The sequence below is a fragment of the Narcine bancroftii genome, chromosome 6 (genome assembly GCF_036971445.1).
Source record: "Narcine bancroftii isolate sNarBan1 chromosome 6, sNarBan1.hap1, whole genome shotgun sequence".
NCBI classification, from domain to species: Eukaryota; Metazoa; Chordata; class Chondrichthyes; order Torpediniformes; family Narcinidae; genus Narcine; species Narcine bancroftii.
This window is the reverse complement of record NC_091474.1, coordinates 75,034,647-75,056,547: the sequence shown is the minus strand read 5'-3', so window position 1 is coordinate 75,056,547 and position 21,901 is coordinate 75,034,647. Positions and strand designations below refer to the sequence as shown.

The 21,901-nt window shown below is 43.5% G+C and overlaps 1 protein-coding gene across 19 annotated transcripts in view; it reads left to right on the top strand.

Moving 5' to 3' along the window:
* Positions 1–21,901, top strand: part of zmiz1a (zinc finger, MIZ-type containing 1a) — a 364,054-nt gene that overhangs the window by 132,183 nt on the left and 209,970 nt on the right. The window contains exon 1 of one of the 19 annotated variants that reach the window (XM_069885411.1): positions 5,883–5,899. The exons of the other annotated variants lie outside the window; for them this stretch is intronic. The gene's annotated coding sequence lies outside the window, so the exon portion shown is untranslated. Of the gene's footprint in view, positions 1–5,882; positions 5,900–21,901 lie in introns of those variants that run through there. 19 annotated transcript variants of the gene reach the window in all.

Here is a 21,901-nt window from a genome sequence, read left to right as displayed (position 1 = left end):
ATGGACTTAAAACAGCCTTGGGGGCGAGAAGTATTTATTTGTTGATACACACACAGCTTCCTTTTACTACATGTTGAACTGGTCCCTGATGGGTTGGGGAGGAGTATTTGCTCCTTAATCTCAGTTTGGCTTTTCCCCACCTTACACTTTGGTAACTGGTGTTACCTGTGAAAATCTAGCAACGTTTTCCAAATCTACATTTGTTGTTCCATCAATATCAAATTGCCCAAATTCACCAAACCAGGATGGAAACCAGCTTAAGTCTGAAACCTCCAACATCTTCTGATTAGCGTTCTAGCTGTTGCTATCTCTCCTCACAGGACAGACTGGCAAGCAGTCTGTGAATCTTCACTGCACTGTGGCAATCGGAGCAATGCGGTTTATCCGACGCTGTCTGTAAGGAGTTTGTACGTCATGTGTGCGTGGGTTTCCTCAGCGCACTCCAGTTTCCTGCCACCTTTCAAAGCATAGGTTAATTGGGACATTGGTGCGGCACTAGTTCGTGAGCCAAAAAGGCCTGTTTACCGTGCTGTATGTCTAAATTTAAATTTGTACAGCTTTCCTAGACCAGAAGAGTAAAACTGGATATACTGCTCCACTGGCAAGCAGTCTTCTGGAGGAATGCAGCAGGGTTGAGAGGAAAAGAATGGCCAACATTTCCGCCACTGAAACGCTGAGTTCCGCCAGCAAATTGTTTGTGGCTCCAGATTCCAGCATCTGAAGCCTCCTGTGTCTTCACAATGTTCCAGTTCCCGTTACTGATCCGCCCTTTACTGAGATGCTCCCGTCTCACTGAGGCTCATTACTGATCCGCCCTTTACTGAGATGCAGTGAAATGCATGCTTTTGTCAAGCCAGTCTCCACCTTTTATTTCAGCTACAAACCCCCCCCAACCGCAGGACTCTACTCAAAGTTTACGGACCCCCTTCCCTGTGAAGCCATCAAGTTTTGCTTTTGTCCGTACTTCTGCCAACGACGTAAAAAACATTTAAAAAATTAATGTTAGGTGAGGTGAGAAGAAAACCAGGCTTTTACTCAAATGTGCTGTGACCCCCTGAGGGGAGGGCCATAGGGCCCCTGTTGAGAATGGCTGGTTTAGTGTGCTGCAGGGGCAGCTCGCAAATAGTCGCCAGATTCTGCTGCCATTCTGGATCTTATAAAATGCATACACAGAAAACCTCATGGTGAGTAAACAAAAGCTGACAAGTTTAATCAGGATAATGGGAATAGCATTTGACCGTTAACACAACAGGCGCATCTCATTCATTCACTCCCGCTCCCCGACATTCCAGGTAACGTAGAAGATTACGACACAGTACAGGTGCTTCGGCTCTTCATGTTGTGCCCATGAGCCCGTGCCTCCCAATACAACCAATTAACCTACAACCCCCAGTACACTTCAAACAGTGGGAGGAAACCACCACGCAGACACGGTGAGAGCGTACAAACTCCTTACAGACAGTGCGGGATTCGAAACCTGGTCCCGATCGCTGGCACTGTAATAGCGTTGGGCTCACCGCTACGCCAACCATGCCACTCAATTTCATAGTTCCCTGATTTTTTTTTCTTAAAATGGTGGGTTTAATATTTACCACTCTCAGATAGACAGGAACCACGACAGAGTGTATAGAAATTTGAAGATGACAACCAGGGCAGCTATCAACTCTGTAAGTCCCTCTTCCCGTGATGGAGACCATCATCTTTAGGTTTTATTAGTTTTTAGTTCCCTTAACTTTCTCGTTACCACTGACAAATTCTTTTTTTATTTTCTTATTTGACATGGACACTTGGTTCGCTAGATTTTCTGGAAGGCTTATTCCTCTTTGCTCCCCATTGGCACTGTGTGACCTGCTGAGTTTCTCCAGCACTTTTGTGATTTGCATCAGCAGAATTTCCTGTTGAACACCACTAAAAGGATCCAAGTTGGAAAGTAATTTCTTTGAACACTCATGTTGGGATACAAGGTGTTTGTCTTTAGAACGGAGAAGTTTCTTTAGCCAAAGTATCTCTCGGTGGGGAATCTGTGGTTGGCTGAGGAGGCCACGTCATTGGGTAGATTTAATGTGGAAGTTCTTTTAGTAAGGGTGTCAAAGGTTATGGGGAGAATGAGATGGGATAGAGAATAAGGCAGGCATGGTTTGAATGGTGGAACTGACTCAATGGGCCAAGTGGCCTAATTCTGCCTCTATTTTATCCAATTATGTTGTCTTACATTCTGATTAGTGGTAGAAATTTATGCTGGTGTCAGAGGTGAGTGTGGGATCACTTGTAGACTGAACTGAGAACATTAATGTTTCACAACAATCCAGTATCTTTGATTTATTCAATTACTGCTCATTGCATTCACTTGCATCTAAAGATGAGATTTGAAGAATTATTTCTCAATGAGTGGTCCAGGATAGATATTTTACGCCTGGGCACTCTCCAACCGGATGGCATTAATATCGACTTCTCCGGTTTCTGCTACCCCACTCCCCGTTCTCCCTCTCTTCCCCATCCCTCTGTCTACTTTGGTCCAGCTCTTCCCCCTTCCCTTCTACATTCACAGAGCCATCTGTGTGCTGCTGTGCCCTCCCTTATGCACCTGTTATTTCCTGCTAGTGGGACTGTGCTCCTTCCCCTCCACCATTTTGTTCAGGCGCATGCCTATATTTTGCTCAAACCTTGATGAAGGGTTCAAGCCCGAAACGTGGGTGATGTTTCTTTAACTTTGCTCTAGAAAGTGCACTGTTTGACCTGCTGAGTTTCTCCAGCTTTGCGTTTTTACCAGAATTTCTCACCCACTGGTCTGCAGACCACCGGCTGGTTTGTTATCAGTAATCTATAATGACAACCATAAATAAGTCAAGGTGGTAAATTTGATGACAAAGAAATGAAAATTCTCAAGATGTTTTCCAACCAGAACAAAACTCCCATGGGTGGTCTAAAGAGAAAGATTCAAATACTATTGTGTATCGGTAATACTACATTTAGAATGTAACATACATGAAATTCTTTAACTTTTTGTCTACCATAAGGTAGAGAGTCGCCATTTTGTCCAGTGGCCCTCACAGAAACCTACAGCTCCTGGTGTTCCAAGGCGATCTCCCCTCCAAGTCCTGAGCCTGCTTAGCTTCTGAGATCAGACAATCTTAGCCTTATTCAGGCTATTAGACTTCCGTAGAAAGGGGCTCGAGCTCACCACCACACACTAACAATGTTTGTGGTATGAAACAGCATTTATTTATTTATTTATTTTATGGATACTTGTTCTGCATTGGTTAGTTTGTCTGTATTTGTGTTAGTTTGGTTATGTTTTGCACCGAGGACTGGAGAACGCTGTTTTGTCGGGTTATACTCGTGCAATCAGATGACAATAAACTTGATTTGATTGACGGGTGGCATGGTTCGCGCAGTGGTTAGCGCAACATTGACAGCACCAGTGACCCAGGTTCTAATCCAACACTGTGAGGAGTTTGTACATTCTCCTCGTGTCTGCGTCGGTTACCTCCGGGTGCTCCGGTTTCCTCCAACCCTTCAAAACGTACAGGGGTTGTAGATTAATTTGAGTATTTGTGTGCCATGGGCTCGTGGACTGGAAACATCTCTCCCTTCCGCTTGGTGGTCCATGGGTTTGTTGAAGGTCATCAAAGTTGAGAACCAGTGGTCTAGATCTCTACGTTGCTGATCCAGTGATTTCCACCATGCTGCTTTACCCCATTTAATAATGTGCAATACAGTTTTCTATGATGTAAACCAATCCAGAGTGAGAATATGGAAACAGCGGAGTGCTCAGACATATGTGCTGAATGTTAGCTTCCAAGTGGTACCTTGGAAGAGGTAAATGTTCTATTTCTTATTTTCAAAATAAGGCTTCTGGTTTAAATTGCTGTTCAGTGTAATCCATGATGCTGTCAAAATGTTAGAAGTTAACATTTTTTCCCTTTTCAAAGGGGCAGGCCTATTTCAGAAGTTGAAAGAGAATTGGCTCCTTACGACACCTAATTGATAGCTCGGATTTTGGGATGGAAATGAGTTTGCAATTGCACTGGCGATGTCCGATGGCGCGGAGCTCTGTTCTCTGTTTTGGAAACATGCTTTCCCACTCGAGTCAATAGGAATGAGGTTTTTGGGATAGCTCGTCTCTCGGTCTGGCAACCTCTTGCTGATTCCGCCTCAAGTCGTGATTTACCCTCATTTTGTGAAATTCCCAGCGCAGAATTCTATACTGAGAATTTGTAGAGGATTGGTGTTGATCCTTGATCCAAGTTCTGGGGTGAGGTTCCAGTCAGCAGTTTATTCTCCTGAGGAATGAAGCACTTGGACTTTTCTTTATCCAATTCCCTTTCTTTGATACACTGGCCTATGGGAGGTCCGTCGCCACCATAGAGGATCCAGGAGCTCCCGAAACATAGAATTGCATGGGTTTAAATTCTCCAATCTCAGAACAGTCACTTGTTCGGCAGCAAACATTATCCTATCAGCAGTAAGTCACACAATGTCCATCGACATGATGCACCATGTTGTGGACAGACGTTCCCCCTCCTCTGAGGTATTTTCACAGTTTTGATTTCCCTAATTCTGTAAATCACATGATTCTTGAGAGAAACTGAACGGTTGGAAGTTATCAGCCAGGCTGTTGGCAACACATATTCCAGAGCCTCTCACTGTCCTTAAGTCAGTGCTCGTGGAATTTTGTTGGTCTGGTCTCCTCCCCCAGAAATATATTCCAAGATTTCCCATTTTTTTGCTCCTTCTTTGAAGAAAGGCTTGCACCCAAAATATCGACGATATATCTTTGTCTCCTATGGCCACTGAAAGACCAGCTGAGTCCTTCCAGCATTTCAGTGTTTTTACTATAATCTCAGCATCTACGGACTTGTGCTTCACTCCTAATGGAATTTAGCGTGGCTTGTTGCCGCCAGGCAACACATATCCATCCACCCCCCCACCCCCCAACCCTTTCTCAGCTTAGTTATCTGTAACTGTCCCAGCATAACCTGTATTTATGTAATAATATTTTGGTTATTTAATTAATATGTTAAGGTATGTATGTATTAATCAACACCCATCTAAACTAGAAAGATCTCTTCTACAATTTCCATTTGTTTTGTATTTCTTGAAATGGTGAGGTAAATTGACCATTTTTAAAATTCTCTCAGAAGCAGCAGAGAAAATTGTGAGGTGCATATTTAACATTCAAAAGTGCCAGAGCTGTGGGAGTGGTGATGGGAGAGGAGATTGCCTCTTGTCTATTGGTGACTAAATCATAAACTTGTATGTATGAATGGGTTTACAGTTTAATTCCATGCAGCTCCCAAACAATATCATGCTTCGATGGCTTTTAAATGAAGAAAAAATAACCCTTATTTCTGAGAAAGTATGTGAACAGTAAAACATTTTGTGTAGAAACTGAAGTGACTGGCAAAACCAGTGGAGAACAAGGAGATATCGTGCCCACAGGTAAGGCAGAAAATCTCTTCGAGCTCAGTCAATCGGTCAATTGCCACGGCTAGCGAAGAAATGGACACTGGAAATGTTTGTGCGATTGACATTGAAAATGCTCGTGTTCTTTGCTGATCATTGTGGATGTTGTTGAGTTTGGCTGTGTAAATTGCCACATTCCTGTGGGGTGACGTGTAATGGGAGTTGTAATCTGATTGGGTCATGGATTGTGCAATTTGCTCCGAGGTCTTAACAACTATGCCAAAATGTTTAAGAAGTTCAGCCTCTTGCATCACAGCAGATCTCAGCCCGCTGTGACTTGAGTTTTTACTCGCTTGGTCGAGCAGCCGAGCATGTGAAAATAAAATAAATGCTTTTGTTTTAACGGCACATTTCAAGAGACAAAGAAAGCTCAACTCAGTACCTTGTTACCATTATGCTGCAGTAAAAACACAAAGCTGGAGAAACTCAGCAGGTCAGTGGACTCTATATAGCAAAGATAAAGCTGCATAACCAATGTTTCGGGCTTGAGCCCTTCATGAAGGTATGGAGAAATGTCGACAGGCACTCAAACAAAATGGTAGGGTCACGGTCCACAGGGAGAAGGTAATAAGTGGATAAGGGAGGGAGGGCGCACCAGGAAGCAGGGGGAAGGGAGGTGGCTCTGTGAATAGAGAGGGAAAGTGTGGAGAGCTGGAGGAAAGAAGAGAGAGGGGAAGGGAGGGAATGCAGAGAGAAGGCTAGCACAAACCAGAGAAGCCAATTTTAATGCCATCCAGTTGGAGAGTGCCCAGATGAGATGCTCCTGCAATTTACAGGTGGTCTGGGTTTGACAGTGTGTGAGGCAATGGACAGACATGTCAGTGTGGGAGTGGAACACAGAATTGGCCACTGGGTGATCCCTGCTACTGATGAGGACAAATCGAAGGTGCTCAGCGAAGCAATCTCCCAGTCTGCGTCCGGTCTCTCTGAATTAGAAAAGATCACAAAGGGAGACCGGATGCATGAGATTGACCCCTTCATGGACATTTTACAATGTCTGGGACAGGGTTTGGCACTTCTGTTAAAACACAACTCTGGAAAAACTCAGCAGGTCAAACAGTATTCTTTATATGGCAAGGATGAAGATACAGAACCAATCTTTCGGGCTTGAGCCCTTCATCAATTTTCATCAAGGGACGAGCAAAATGTAGGTTGGCTTGGGCACCTGGCAACATTTTGCTCATACCTTGCTGAAGGTATAAAAGTCCACTCTTTGACCTGTTGAGTTTCTCCAGCATTGCATTTTTACTATTATGCCACAGAAGCCGGCGTATCTGATTTAGGAAATAAAACCAGAACACTCTGGAAACGGTAGCCCAGGGAGCAAACGTTGAGCAGAAACTGAGTCAATGGAGCGGAGGACAATCCAGAGGACCATAAGAGTGACAGAGAGGATCAGTGGAGTCTCTTTCCTTCCCCTCCCACCCCACCCAGCACCCAATTAGTGTGACCTACTGCGGTCATTATCTGAAGAGGGTGCGCAAAATTATTGACCCCTTCCACCCCGCACAGAGCTGCTCCCGTCAGGGAAGAGATACAGAGCCAGACTGAAGAAGAGGCAGTGAAAATGCAGAACAACCATTACACTAAAACCATCTGAGACTCTCCTATTCACAAAACAATATATTTTTTTATTTGTATCTATGAATACTTTTCCTGCGTGTGTATAGTTGTGTGTCTGCGTATTTTGCATCGAGGACCAGAGAACACTGCTTTGTCGGGTTGTACTCATGCAATCAGTTAACAATAAAGTTGACTGGTGTTTCATGAGGGTGACCTTTTGTCAAAACCGTAAACGTGATGACACACGTGTTTGGAGTTGTAGAGGTAGGAAGGGGCAGAAAAACAGAGGCAGTGCTTGAGATGGCAAAGGGAGATGAATGCTAGCTAATCACATCTGGTCCGACTGCAGGAGGTGGAAATAGAAGGAGAGGAATGAGGGTAGTCAAGCCAGAAGAAAACCAAATGCTGCAAACATTGTGTGAAACCCAAAATAAAACGAAAATGCACAAAATGTTCAGCAGATCAGGCAGCTTCCATGGCGAGAGAAACAGAGTGTTATGTGACAGGTGCCTCATTTTGGGTCACAAACAGGTTGCCTGAAAGAGTTGAAATTGTGCGCTGAGTCCCAAGGCCTGGAGGGAAGGTAGGGAAGGTAAGCCTGCGTTGGGCTAAGGTGACGGACACAGAGAGATCAGAGTAGGAAGTGGAATTGAAGTAGCAGGCAACCATTTGAGAAAAGTTGGTGGCGAGGTAAATATTAAATGGATAATTTGAATCTCCCTTGGACCTCTCCTAAAGGAGAGACCATTTGAACTCGATGGTGAAGTGAGGCTCCTGCCTGCTTTATGCTCTTAAATCCAAAACATCGGTTATATTATCTTTATCTCCCGTGAATTCCTTCAGAATTTCTACCTCTACTGAACCCAATGGTGGAACCACTGAGAACATCCCAACATTTTGGGAGCACAGTCTGATATAAACGGCGAACAACTGGGATCATCATTTGTCAGAAAGTCCTGACCATTATCTTAAACCAAAAGCTGGTGGAATGTATGGAAATGTTTATTTTCTCCACAACTGCATCTCAGGAATGCCATGAGCTGTTGTTTCTGGCAGTGCAAGAGGATAGAAAATATTTTCTTAAAATAATAATTTTTAGTTGCACAAACACTGCTTTTTTTAAAGCCACTATCCAGCTGGATGCAGTCTTGAGGAGGCAGGAGCCAATCTAGAGCAGCCAGTTACATCGGCTCATGCAAAGGTCCGGCTCCCCAGTTCGAGAAAGGATGCAGGTGCCCATTGCTCCCTGATCTCTCCCACCGACCCAAGTGGAATGGAGCCTTGCCCTTGTACTTGGCCAGGTGGCTGTGAAGAGAATGTAGGGCATGCTGGGCTATGTAGTAAAGCTCAATAAACTGCAGGCGCTGTGATTGTAGTAAACGCACTGAAATGCTGGAGGAATTCGGCTGGCCTTTTCATCTTCTATAAGAGACAAAGATATGTTGCCGATGTTTCAGGCCTGAGGAAAAATCAGAAAAGGGAGAAGCAGGAGATATCAGAAAGTCTCAGATGAACAAAAGGTGTTAATTGGATATGATACTTGCACTTGTGTCCCCTGGAGAAGCGCAATGCCGTGTGAGTTCCTCTTCGTGAGACTGTCAATATCTATCCAAAAAGGTTACAGAGAAGAGAAAGATTGAGTGCAGAGGTCTTGAAAGTGGCTGGGCAGGTGGAGAACATTCTTAATAAAGCATAGGAAAGATTTAAAGATAGTTAGGATAAACACAGACAACTGGGACAAGCCCAGGTAGGTTATTTGGCAGGCAAGGAGAAGTTGTGCTGAAGGGGCTGTTTCCTTGCTGCTTAAACTCTGTGACTTTGTAAAGGATCCAAGGCTTTAGAACAAAGTCCAGGGTGGCGCAATGAGCACAACATTATTACAGCGCCAATGACCTGGGTACAAATCCAATCTGTAAGGAGTTTCTGTGTGGGCTTCCTCCAGGTGCTCTGGTTTCCTCGCACTGTTCTAAAATATACAGAATTAGTTAATTGATCACATGGGTGCAATTGGGGTGATGCAGGCTTGTGGGCCGCAAGAGCCTGTTACTGTGCTGTATGTCTAAATTTAAAAAGCAAACTCAAGGCGTAGCGTATAGGAAGAAGGAGGCCTGATAAACTTCTGTGAAAGACTATTCCGGCCGTAAAGATCTACAGACTAAGCGTTGATAAATGGGATTGGTTTGGGTGGTTATTGAGGGTTAGCATGGTCCTCGTGGGCTGAAGAGCCTGTTTGTGTGTGATTCTACAAGAGGAGCATTGTCCTTAGTCCTCAATGCCACAGGTTAGGAAGTATTTATGGAAGATGCAGAAAGTTGAGCCAATGATTCCAGGAATGAAGCAGATGGAGTGGAGAGGCAGAACTGGTTCTCCTTGGAACAGAGGAGGGAATGTGATGGATGGATTTAAAATCGAGAAGGATGTAACAGGCAGATGAAGATAAACTTCTCCCATTGGTATAAAGCCAAGGAATGCAAAATCAAAGCGATTATAAGATTCAAGATTTAAGATTCAATTTAGTCATTGTAATAAAATGGTGTCATATTACATGATATTGCTTTTGCTACTGCAAAGCAGACAGATTCACCATCATCAGAAATTGCCTGAAGTGCTTCTTGTACATCTTTTACACCACTGCTGTGTTCTAGGAAATTATTCCGAATTTCCCGGAACGAAGCCTGTGTAAAATGATCAGATCGGGAATAAGGACTCAGTCCCATTCCGACATTTTACCTCCTTGACCCCTAGTTATTTTCACAGATCACCTGCGGTGTAAACTGAGCTGCAGGTGATCCATGAACATCGGGCTAATGAATAGGAGGTATGGCTTCCTTAAATACCGCAGGTATTTTTCAGGTATTCTGTCTAAACTCGCGATGTGATACGGATATTTGGAGTTTTGCTCGTTCCTGTGTGAACGACCACTCCCGGAAGGTGGGGAATCACTTCAGGACGGAAAAATCACGCAAGTCCTATGTGTTTTTTTTAAAAAAAGGACATAATACAGTCAGAGAAAGAGAAGCAAAAGAGATTTTTCCCCCAGAGTCACCGAGGGTCCATCCATAGATTCACCTCCAGCATTTCTGCAGCCTCTGCAGCCCCACAGAGGAAGATGAACAAAAGCTCTTGTACTGATGAGTGGTTTGGGTGTGGAATGGACCGCCAAAGGGAGGATGGGGGTCACGTTTTGTGTCATCAAGGGGAAGCAAGTTAAATATCTGCCTGGAATGGATTTGCAGGGTCACAGGGAAAGGCCAGGGATATGGAGCGCTCTTACACACGTAACCAAGGAAGACTCCGTCCAAGCTGAATCCATCACTGGAACCATTCTGTGGATGTTTTAATGAAGCCAGCCTGCCTAGACTGCAACCCTCCGCTAATTGTCTGCACTATTTATTTAGTTCCAATTAATTAAAATGGGAAGGGGCGTAAATTGCAAACTGCATGTTTGCATGTGTAGTCTGTAAAACTTTGTGATTTGTGAATTTAATTGCTTAATGTATTTCAGTGTTGGTTAATTAAATTCAGCCCTGTTGGGAGGGTTTGCTTTCAGAAGGCCAACTAAGTTAATAAATGCCCTGAATGTTTACCAGGAGCACGGTGATGGAGTTGCTGGGTGGAATTACTCACACAGAGCTGACATGTTCCCATTGCCGTTCTCTAGTGAAGCGGCGCCAAGTCAGGCGGATGTCACAATGTTGTGACTTCTGTAGATCTGCCACTCTCTCCCACCTTCCACCAGTTCAATGCAGCAGCCCAGAGACTTGGCTCGTGTTCCCCTTGTTGGAAGCTCACAGCATTTTACTCCTGAAACTCCAGGGTTTTTTTTGATGAGTTGGACCCACAGAGTTGGACCATGCAGAAACTCAGCCGGTCTCGCAGAGTCCATAGGAGAAGTAAAGATATTATTAATGACGTTTAAAATCTGAGCCCTCCAAGGAATAAGCAAAGAACAAGATCTGATAAGAAGAGAGGTGAGAATTGATTTTGGCTCTGTGAAATGAGACAGAGGGACAAGGAGGGAGACCAAAAGAGAGAGCTGGGAGAAAGGCAAACTGGGAAGTAGAAAGGAGGGGCAGGGTAGTTTAACAGAAACCGGCAAAGTCAATATTAATGCCATCCGGTTGGAGGGGCCCCAGATGGGAAGGTGAGCTGTTGTTCCTCCAATTTGCAGGTGGTCTCAGTCTGGCAGTGCATGAGACCACGGACAGACACGTCAGTAAGGGAATGGGATGGGGATCCACACTATTACGGCAGACAGAGCTGAGGTGCTCAGTTCGTACCAAGGGATTCTGTGCTTGCCAGTAGCTGCAAGACCGTTTATTGAAGAGACGCTTTGGCAAATCATCTTGTCTGACGTACGAGTGACCTTGCCATTGTTTTGACTATAAAATTAATATCAGATCAGTGTGACAGACCCCCCACCCCCCCCCCCCTCCCACCCTCCACATCTGTGCTCCATCTGCAATGCCTCCAGGGAATGAAGGATAGAGGTTAGTCTTTGGTTCAATCCTCAGTGCGCTAAAACTGGATATTCCTAGTCAGGAGTGAGTAGAAACCAGAGCTGAAAGCCCTTGTGATGGCCAAGGGACCAGAACTAAAAGATATCTGTTTCCATATATGAACGAATCTGCACATGTCTGTGTTTACGCCCGTGTGAAAGTAGATTGTGCCACTGTTGGATTGCAGGGGGTTGTCCATCTATGTTTGGGTTTTACACAAGAATGTGAATGTGTTTGGGCACATGTCCACACCCTTGGAAAGGGGAAAGGGTTATGATGGTGAGAGTTTATTGCCATACATCTAAGTACAATATTCAAATGTATGGAGGTTCTTCGTGCTCATATGTAAAATACATCAACATACAATAAGTGCAAATTGAATGATCAAATCAGAGGGGGAAAATTATACCAGAAAGGGCAGCTCAGTTGGAGTAGAGGTTAGTGTCACACTGCAACAGCACCAGCGACCCAGGTTCGAATCCCGCGCTGTCTGTAATCAGTATGTATGTTCTCCACGTATCTGCGTGGGTTTCCTCCAGGTGCTCAGGTTTCCTCCCACCCTTCAAAATATACCAGATTGCAACGGACTCATGGGCTGAAAGGGCCTGTTACCGTGCTGTATGTCTAAATTTAAAATTACAAAAGAGAATAAATATTCACAGTTGCGTTTAGGGATATATTTTATTCTGGAGTGGCATTCTGGTTAACGGGGAAGTTCAAGAGCGAGGAGCTGTTGGAAGAAAAGCTGTATATTTTATGTATAAAGGGTACTTGTTATGTGTTATGTGTAGGTCAAGATGCGGGGAGGCACAGAAACTGGGAAGGGACATTATTAAATGAAATGACTGGATAAAAATTTGGCAGAACATATGACATAAACAAGAGATGACAGAGCGCTGGATGTCCTTGCGAAGAAAACAGAGCAGGCAGACACAACAAGTCAATAGCAAGCTGGCTTTTCTTGCAAAAAGGCGAGATGTAAAAGTGGAAACGTTTTGCCACAGCTTCAGAAAGCCTTGTTGAGACCACCCCTGGAAAGTTGCATGGGACTGTGGTCATTATACTTCTGAACAGAGTTACCTGTCTTGGAGGAAGTTTAAAAGCAATTCACTGGATTGGTTCCTGGAATGAAAAGGTTGCCTTCTGGAGGAAGGTTGATGTTAGAAGGTGAGAGGTGATCTTATTGAAATGCTTTAAGGGGCAACAGGAAATGGGGGTCACGTGGCCTCTGTGGAGAGAGAAACAGGGTTTCATGTGGGTGATCATACAGAAATGGTGGAGGAACTCGCAACGAGGTAAAGATATATAACTGACGTTTCAGGCCTGAGCCCTTCTTCAAGGTATGAGGAGAACTTCGTCACACTAGACATCCCTCAAAGAGATTTCTCAGTGGGAAGTTCTCCTCCTCTCTTCAAAGGGAGTTCTGAGCGGGCGTCTTTCACTGCTCCCCATTTGCAGTCCCTGCTGTTCTCAGGTTCTACAACCATGTACTCACCCAGACTCGCTTCCACAGTATATTCAATGAACACCTTTTGTCCATTGGTCTGTACTCCTGCCATTCCTCCCTGTTCCCCAGCCTTTAATTCAAGCACCTGCCTGGTTTTTCTTCACACCCTGAACAAGGGTATGAGTAAAAACCAGGGCAGCACGGTTAGCTCAATCCAGCAATCGGTACTGGGATTCAAATCCCATGCTGTCTGTAAGGAGTTTGTACTGTGTGTCTGCGTGGATGCTCGGGTTTCCACCCACTGTTCAAAATGTACCAGAGGTTTGTAGGTCAATTGGGAAGCACGGGCTCGTGGGCCAAAAGGGCCTATAGCCATGATGTATATCTAACTAAAATAAATAAAAAGAGCTCAGGCCCAAAACGTCAGCAATACATCTTTACCACTTCTGGATGCTGCGAGACCAGCTGAGTCTTTCTGTGTTGTTACAGTGTCTGCAGACCTTCGTGGTTAATGAGAGTGAGCTGATTGTCACACAATACAATGTGCTTATGCACTGAAATTTTTAGTGCTGTGGCCAGTCGTGTACTTTTTGCAAAAATAAAACCTCCACAGTGTACATTAAATAACCTCAGGACAGAACAAGAGAATAAATATTGTATAAAAGATAGTGCGATAATAAATATTCACAGTTACTGTAGTGCAAAAAGTGGTGTTTCAGTAGTGTGGGCAGGTCTTTTGTGGTCCCAAAGAGGTTTATGGATAGGGTAGGACGTGGAAGTCTGGGAGTTAGTGGTAAAGAAAAATTGTGGGTTGTCAGGCTGCAAGTTGTCACTGGTGGGAGATGCCAGCTTAAGTCAGGGAAGGAATAAGGAAAGTCCCATTTCATCCCTGTCTGTTCTGACGGAGATCTGTGATTAGTAAGGGATTACAGGATAGACTAAATGGGCTGAATAGCCTATTTCTGCTTGTGGTCTTATTTTTTCCATGCTGGAATGGTGGGAGTGTGGGGAGGTAGGGCATAGATATGTTCCTGATGTCATTTAGAAATGGCCAATAACGCAAGGAGCAGAATTCCTTTCAACTGCATGTCTCTACCAGTGAAAGGAAAGGATTCTCATTCTGTGGCTTTGTGTGTGATAGTGTTTCAAGATTTCATTTAGGGACTTTGGGATGTGGTGAAGGTTTCTGCTTTGACTACTCTTTCAGCCAGTATGTTCCAGATCCACACTACTTTCTTCGTGAACCAAATATTTTTCATCCGACCAATTAACTCTCCCACTTATCCTGCAATCTGGACAGGAAACAGGATTGTTCCTGAGCTTGTAGTTTAAAACACTTCACCAACCACCCCTGAGACTCCTTTGCTTCAATGAAAACAGCGGCAGTCAGATGGAGTCCCCCTCATAATGATAAGTCCCCAGCCCCGGTTACATCTTCGTAATCTCCTCCCTGCCCTCTCGAACGCGAGTGCAGCTCTCCCACAATCCAACTTTCAGAGCTCCTCACAGTACTTTGGAACACAGGCCCAGCAATAGATGCACACAAGGCAAAAAAACAGGAGTTCAGAGCTGGAGACCTGAGGGACCTTGTTTGTCACAGGCGTCAGATGAAGGAGAAAATGGAAATCTTCCCAGAGCCATTAAAATATTCTTGTCATAGATCTTGGCTAACAACATTGTCTGTTTGAAGGTGCAATGTGCTTAGACTCTCTCACTCAGTGCCTAACTCTATTTCTCTGATGGATTGGGGTATGGCAAGATATATTGTCATCAAGGTGCAGTGGCTTCTGCTGCAGTGTGACTTGGCTGTGTGGTAATCCGAGAAATGACCTCGAGAAACGTTTCCTGTCCAGGGACCCGGGGTGGAGACGCTGTGGCCACTGGTTTACGAACACGGGTGTGATTGGAACCTTGCTCTCCTCCCCACTGCAGACAAAGAATCCTACGCCTAGTCAGCACCAAAGTAAACACGAACCCTGCGGCCTTTTGCTGCTTGAGCCCTTCCCTTCTCCAGTCATCCGTTCGAGTATTCAAGAATGAGCGATGGGTCGAGAGCAGTGACAGGAAAGGAAGCCAATGTGCATCCTGTGTTTGTGTGCATTAGCACATAACCATGCCCGAGCGTTTGTACAGGATTGATTGGCAACACCGCTGTTTAAAGCCCGAACTGCTGCCTAACGCTAGGGTTTTACAAAAGGAGTAGCTGCAAACACCAGGATCTTTCTTTTACCTCTCTTTTCCTCTGCTTTATCCTTTTGCACTGCTGTTAAAAGCCATTTAACCACTTCAGTAACCTGTGTGATCGCGACAAAACCAGAATGGGGGCCGTTTTCATTCCCGTAATTACCCTCCAAGGTAGGTAGTATCAGAGCAGATGCATTTTGCATTGGCTCCTGTGTAAGAGGCTTACCCACTTTCTCGGGACACCAACGCTGGAGGTCCCACCTCCTTTTGCATTGGGATGCAAGATCCCTACGTAAAACGTCACACTGACCGGCTTTTCTTGGTCTAGTGTGAATGACCCTAGCTGGCTTTAAACATGAGTTACTCACAAGCCAATTAAATGGGATCGCTGTGTAAAAGAGGTAGTCATTCTTTCACTTTCTCTCCATCTAATTATCTTTCTTTCTCCGATTTGGCTTTCTTTCTGTAATCCTTTTGTTCTCTATCATCTCCCGATTACTCTCTTTTTCTCTCCCTGCTTTCTTTATCTTCTCTCTTCTCCTCATCTTTTTCTCACTCCTTTCTCCTCCACCCTGATTCTCTGGTGTTCCCTTCTCACATTTGGGGTAAGAGACAGCTCTGACCGGAACACATTAGAAGGTTCAAAAAGTAAATGAGCATTGAGTTTTAACCTTGATACATGCAAGCTGGGTTTATGAAAAATGTTTTTGTTGTTATAACCAACGACAGGGATATTTTTATAAAAAAAATAAATTTCTGCTGAAACACTGCACAGAAATTTTGTAGACAGTCATTTTGGTGTCACCCACTCTGACGGTGTCACCCGGTGCAGTCTGCACCCCCTCGAGTAACACTGGTGATGTTCTCCCTGTGACCTGCGTGGATTTTCTGCTCTGGTTTCTTCCCACCCTTCAAAATGTATTTGGGTGCAATTGGGTGGCAAGGGACTAAATGGCCAGAATTGTCTTCTTTTGTGCTGTAAATTAAAACAAAATAATTTTAAAAGATGTTTACGTCCATTAAGGCAACTTAAAATTTTGAGCCGTATGATTGAAGTTCCTTGTGGCCATTTCTATTGTCCCAAGGAATGATCCCAGCCCTTCTAGTGAGTCTAGTGTTCCCCCTGATGTAAGATCGTCCCTGAATTTAGACCTGAGTAACTATCAGCTCTCTTTGCCATACTGTCTTGTAGCTCATATAGATAGACTTCAGCGCACTGAGTCATCAAGCACCCGCTCTAATCTTTCAGTGATCATGTTTTTTTTCCCCCTCTCCAGTTTCCCCCACACACTTGGGGCAATTTACTGACTAGCTCAAGTTCAAATTTATTGATCATTTGATTGTACGTACAGTCCAATGTATCAGCGTTCTCCGTTCCTCAGTCCAAACATGCAGGCACACACCAGATGTAACACACATTCAGGCAAGCAATACAAATGTAGTACAAATATACATATAGAAAGATGAATAAATAGTATTTCGTGAATATGAGAGTCTCGGAGGGCGAGTGTGAGCAGTTCCTTTGGTCTTTCAGCATTCTCACTGCCCATGGGAAAGAAGATGTTCCTCAGCCTCAGCTCTGATCCTCCAGTATCTCTTGTCTAGTGGGAGCAACTGGAAGATGCTGTGTGTGGGGTGGAAGGGGTCCTTAATGATTTTGCATGCCATCTGCAGACAACAATCTCAGTAGATCACTCCAGTGATCCTCTCTGCCACTGTTATGGTCCTGTGGATTGATCTCCAATCCATTTCTGTGCAACAGCAATACCACATGGTGATGTGGTCAGCCAGGATGCTCTCGATGAAGCTCCTATAGAAGGTTGACATGATGTTTCCCGCTTCAATCCTCCCACTACATATCACTGGGCCTACTGATTATTAACTTCCTTCAGATGGGTTTTGGTCAGGAGGGATCTTGTGTCTACCTTCCTTTGCTCAGGTCTCCATTGCTGGATTCGAACTCACAATCTTCTGATTCAGAGACAAGCGTGCAACCACTGAGCCACTGCTGATACACCTCACACCTTGCACGGAAATGCTGAGCTGGACCAGGTCAGCATTAGTGGTGAACAGCAAGAGCAGACAAAGTTTTGTCAGTAAAAATTACAGAGCATGACCTTTATCGGACAAAAACCTCAAATGAGGCATGGGTCACCTCTGCAATGTACACCTTGTGGAACCATGTCTGAAAATGTGCCTTTCACTGTAGCTAATGTACAGGCACCACTAAGGCAATGCCAGGCACCTCTGTCAGATACAGGGAGGAGTTGACATCAGTAATAAGTTGAAGGTTGAATTGCAAGAAGAGTGTCAGGTCCTATAAATCGGGGCTACGTGTTGAAGCCTATCTTCAGGCTGACAAGAGGGGAAGCAGAGAGTGTTACCAGGGCAGGATTTGTCCTTTAATATGTTGGCTGAGGCAGCAGGGAGTGCAGATAGAGTCGATGGAGGAGAGGTGGGGCTCTGACATTGAAATGATAGCGAATAAAATTTGGTTCATTTACGTGACTGGATTTCCTATGCAAAATGTCCTGAGCAGCTCCTGTCACACACAGACCATTTGACAAACTATTAAGGTGACGTTGCTACTCTGTTACTTCACTAATCATTTTTTTTAAAATTGCATGGCCATTCATGCCGCCAGCACGTAGGGGTTAGTGTAATGCTGTTACAGCACCAGCGATCGGGACTGGGGTTTGAATCACGCTGTCTGTAGGGAGTTGGCTCGTTCTCCCCGTGTCTGCATGGGTTTTCCCTGGGGGCTCTAGTTTCCTCCCACCGTTTAAAACATACTGGGTGTTGTACATCAATTGGGTATAATTGGGCAGCATGGTCTCGTGGGCCGAAAGGGCCTCTTACCGTCTAAATTCCAGTGATTGGTTACTGCTGTCTATTATCTTTCAAATGGTTCAAGGTTTAGCAGGGTTAATGAGTGAGTTTATTGTCATGTATATTGTACAGAAGAGAGAGAGACACTGAAATCTTACTTCCTTCAGTTGAATGAATACTTGATTAAACAAAACAATGACTACAATCGTATATATGTGTTGGTGAAGAAGGCAAATGCAACGTTGGCATTAATTTCCAGAGGAATAGAATATAAGAGCAGGGATGTGATGTTGGAGCTTTATAAGGCACTGGGCTTGTAATTTAAGAAAGGATGTGCTGATGTTGTCTAGGGTTGAAAGGCGGTTACAAGGATAGTTCTGGCAATGAAAGGTTTATCACGTAAGGAGTGTTTGATAGCTCTTGGCTTGTACTCGTTGGAATTTAGGAGAATGAGGGAGGTCTCATTGAAACATTTTGAATGTTGAAAGGTGTAGATGGAAAAAGATTGTTTCCCCCTGGTGGGAGAGTGTAGGACAAGAGGGCAAAACTTCAGGATTGAAAGGTGTCCACTTGGAAGAGAATTTCTTCATCCCAAAAATGGTGAATCTGTGGAATTTTTTGACACAGATGGTTGTGGAGGCCAGGTCATTGGGTATATTTAAGACAGATTTTTGATTAGCCAGGGCATCAATGTTTATGGGGTGAAGGCCAGCAGTGGGGCTGAGTGGGAAAGTGTATCAGCTCATGATTAAATAGTGGGACAGACTCAATGTGTTGAATGGCCCATTTCTCTTCCTATGTCTTATATTAAATTATATTAAAGATAGATAGTAAATATTAAGTTACCATGGTGCAAGAAACAGGTGACATGACAGAGGCGAGACAGTCCTCATGATGTTCAAGCGTCACAGTTTGATGGATGCCATGTTACAAGATGTTCCATCTCTCTTGGGCTTGCTTATTGTAAACCAAGCTTAATAGAGGCTCTGATAGTTCAGTGGTAAGACCACTGGTCTTGTAAACCAGGGGTCGCGAGTTGATCTTCAACGGGGCCTCATTTCTGTGAGGGGTGCTGGATAAAGTGGAGATCTCTGTCTTCCTTACAGTAGGCAAAGTTAAAGAATTTCATGTATGTTACATTCTAAATATGGTATCACATGACAAGAATGGAACATTTACCTTTAATTCAGTTTACCTCTCATTGAGAATCCAATGCAAAAACTAATCTCCAGCGTCTGCAATATTTTGCTTTTTTTTTTTTTTTTTTTTTTTGAGTCCCTGATTGAGTTTATTGTTTTTTTTTTTTTTTTTTTAAATTTTTTTATTTTTCACACCATAAATCACATTAGCCATGATATACACTATTTCTTTTCACACATATACAGTGACTTTTTCTCCCCCCCCCCCCCTCATCCATTTTAGGTATACAATCTAGGTTGCATTAATCCAGTCAGACAATGTTGTCATTCAACAAAATTACACCAGAAATTCTACTGAGTCCATTCTTTTCTTTCCTTCTCCTTCTATCAACTTAGGTAATGTTTGTCCCCGGTAGGTTTTCGCTATTGTATTTAATGTAAGGCTCCTATACTTGTTCGAATATTTCAATATTATTTCTTAACCAATATGTTATTTTTTTTTCTAATGGAATACATTTATTCATTTAAATTTGGTAGTTTCTTCCTTTTAATTTGGTTATGTATTCCATTAATATTTAAAGACATATAGTTCAGCGTAGCCCTTTTATATTTTGTTTATCTTCTCTTTCCGTTTTTCCATCATTACCTTTCCTCCTTTTCCATTTCTGTTTTCTTATTTTCAACTCTTCATAAGACAACATTCCTACAACATCTAACATTTTCCTTATTCTCCTATTTCTATCTTATTTATCCCCAATCTCCCCTTCACCTCCTGAGTTGTCCTTTATCCCTTGTCGGACAACCACATCTCCCCTCTCCATTTGGATTTGCGAATCCACTCGCAAGCGTCAACTGATTGTGCAGTGACCGCTATTTCCCCCCACCCCGCCTCCCCCAGAAAAGATTTCACTTTTCATATGTCACAAAGGTCCCTCTTTTAATTCCCTCCTTATTCTCTCTATTCCATTACCTTCCCTTATTAATTCTTGTCTATACTATCTATATTTTCCTCTAAGTACAGATACATTCATGTATGCTCATTGTCTCTATTCACTCTTATACCTCTTTACCTGCATACATATCAATCGTGATCATTTTTACTCTCATTACCCGTCTTCTTCCCTCAGTCTATTTTTGTCTTTACCCACATACATATCAGTCGTGATCATTTTAACTCTCATTACCCGTCTTCCTCCCTCAGTCTATTTTTGTAATTGTTCTGCAAATTTTCGTGCTTCTTCTGGATCCGAGAATAGTCTGTTTTGCTGTCCTGGAATAAATATTTTCAATACCGCTGGATGCTTTAGTATAAATTTATACCCTTTCTTCCATAAAATCGCCTTTGCTGTATTGAACTCTTTTCTCTTCTTTAGGAGTTCAAAACTTATATCTGGATAAATGAAGATTTTTTGCCCTTTATACTCCAGTGGTTTGTTGCCCTCTCTTACTTTTTCCATTGTCTTCTCCAGTACCTTTTCTCTTGTAGTATATCTTAGGAATTTTACTACAATAGATCTTGGTTTTTGTTGTGGTTGTGGTTTAGAGGCCAATACTCTATGTGCCCTTTCTATTTCCATTTCATGCTGTAGTTCTGGACATCCTAGGGTCTTAGGGATCCACTCTTTTATAAACTCCCTCATATTCTTGCCTTCTTCATCTTCCTTAAGGCCCACTATCTTTATGTTATTTCTTCTGTTATGGTTTTCCATTGTATCTATTTTTTGAGCTAGTAGTTCTTGTGTCTCTTTAGTTTTTTTATTAGATTTCTCCAATTTCTTTTTTAAGTCTTCTACCTCCATTTCTGCTGCTACTGCCCGCTCTTCCATCTTGTCCATTTTTTTTCCCATTTCTGTTAAGGTCATCTCCATTTTAATTATTTTCTCCTCTGTGTTGTTTATTCTTTTTCTTAAATCCTTAAATTCCTGTGTTTGCCATTCTTTAAATGATTCCATGTATCCTCTAATAAGAGCAAGTATATCCTTTACCTTGCCTCTCTTTTCTTCTTCTATTTCACCATACTCTTCCTCTTCTTCTTCCTCTGAGTTGACCATCTGTTGTTTCTTTGTTGCCCTTTCCTCCTCTTCTATCTTGTTTCTATTGTCTTCTGTGGTCTCTTCTTGCTGCAGGTGTTCTGCAGCTGTCGTTGCCGGCTGTGGAGATCGACTCCCCAGCTGGTCCCCCCTCCCGTCGGTGTGTTTTTTTTCATTCGCATCGCGCATGCGCGAAACTTCGCGCATGCGCGTTTGCGCACTTTTGTTCGGCTCTGCGAGCCATTTTTGTAGTCCATTATTTACCGACCTGAGGGAGCGGGTTTCTCTCTCCGCAGCGGGCCTCTTCGGACAGGTAAGGCCTTCACCTTTTTCCTCCTTTGTCTTCTCTTCCTCTCTTCTTACCGTTGCTTTCGACTTTTCTTTTTTTGTCGCCATCTTCTTTCCACCTTTATACTCACTTTTCTGTAACTTTTATTTCTGTGCCTTTGTGTTTTCTCTTGTTTTTCCCGACTTTTCTGGAGAGGGCTGGAGTTCACCGTCCGGCCACTACTCCATCACGTGACTCCTCAATATTTTGCTTTTGATTTAATGTTCTTATTAAGAATACTTAAATACAATTTTTTCTCTTCTGCTGGAGTTTCCATTTTGACGGGGAGGCCTAGCAAATTCTCAACAGAAAATTAACCCTGTGAATTATTAATGAAGTGGAGACAGGGGTGTAAAGGTTAAAACTATGCGTTTTTACTTCTTAGTTAATTTTATGCTTATCCCTTTAAGAAATTG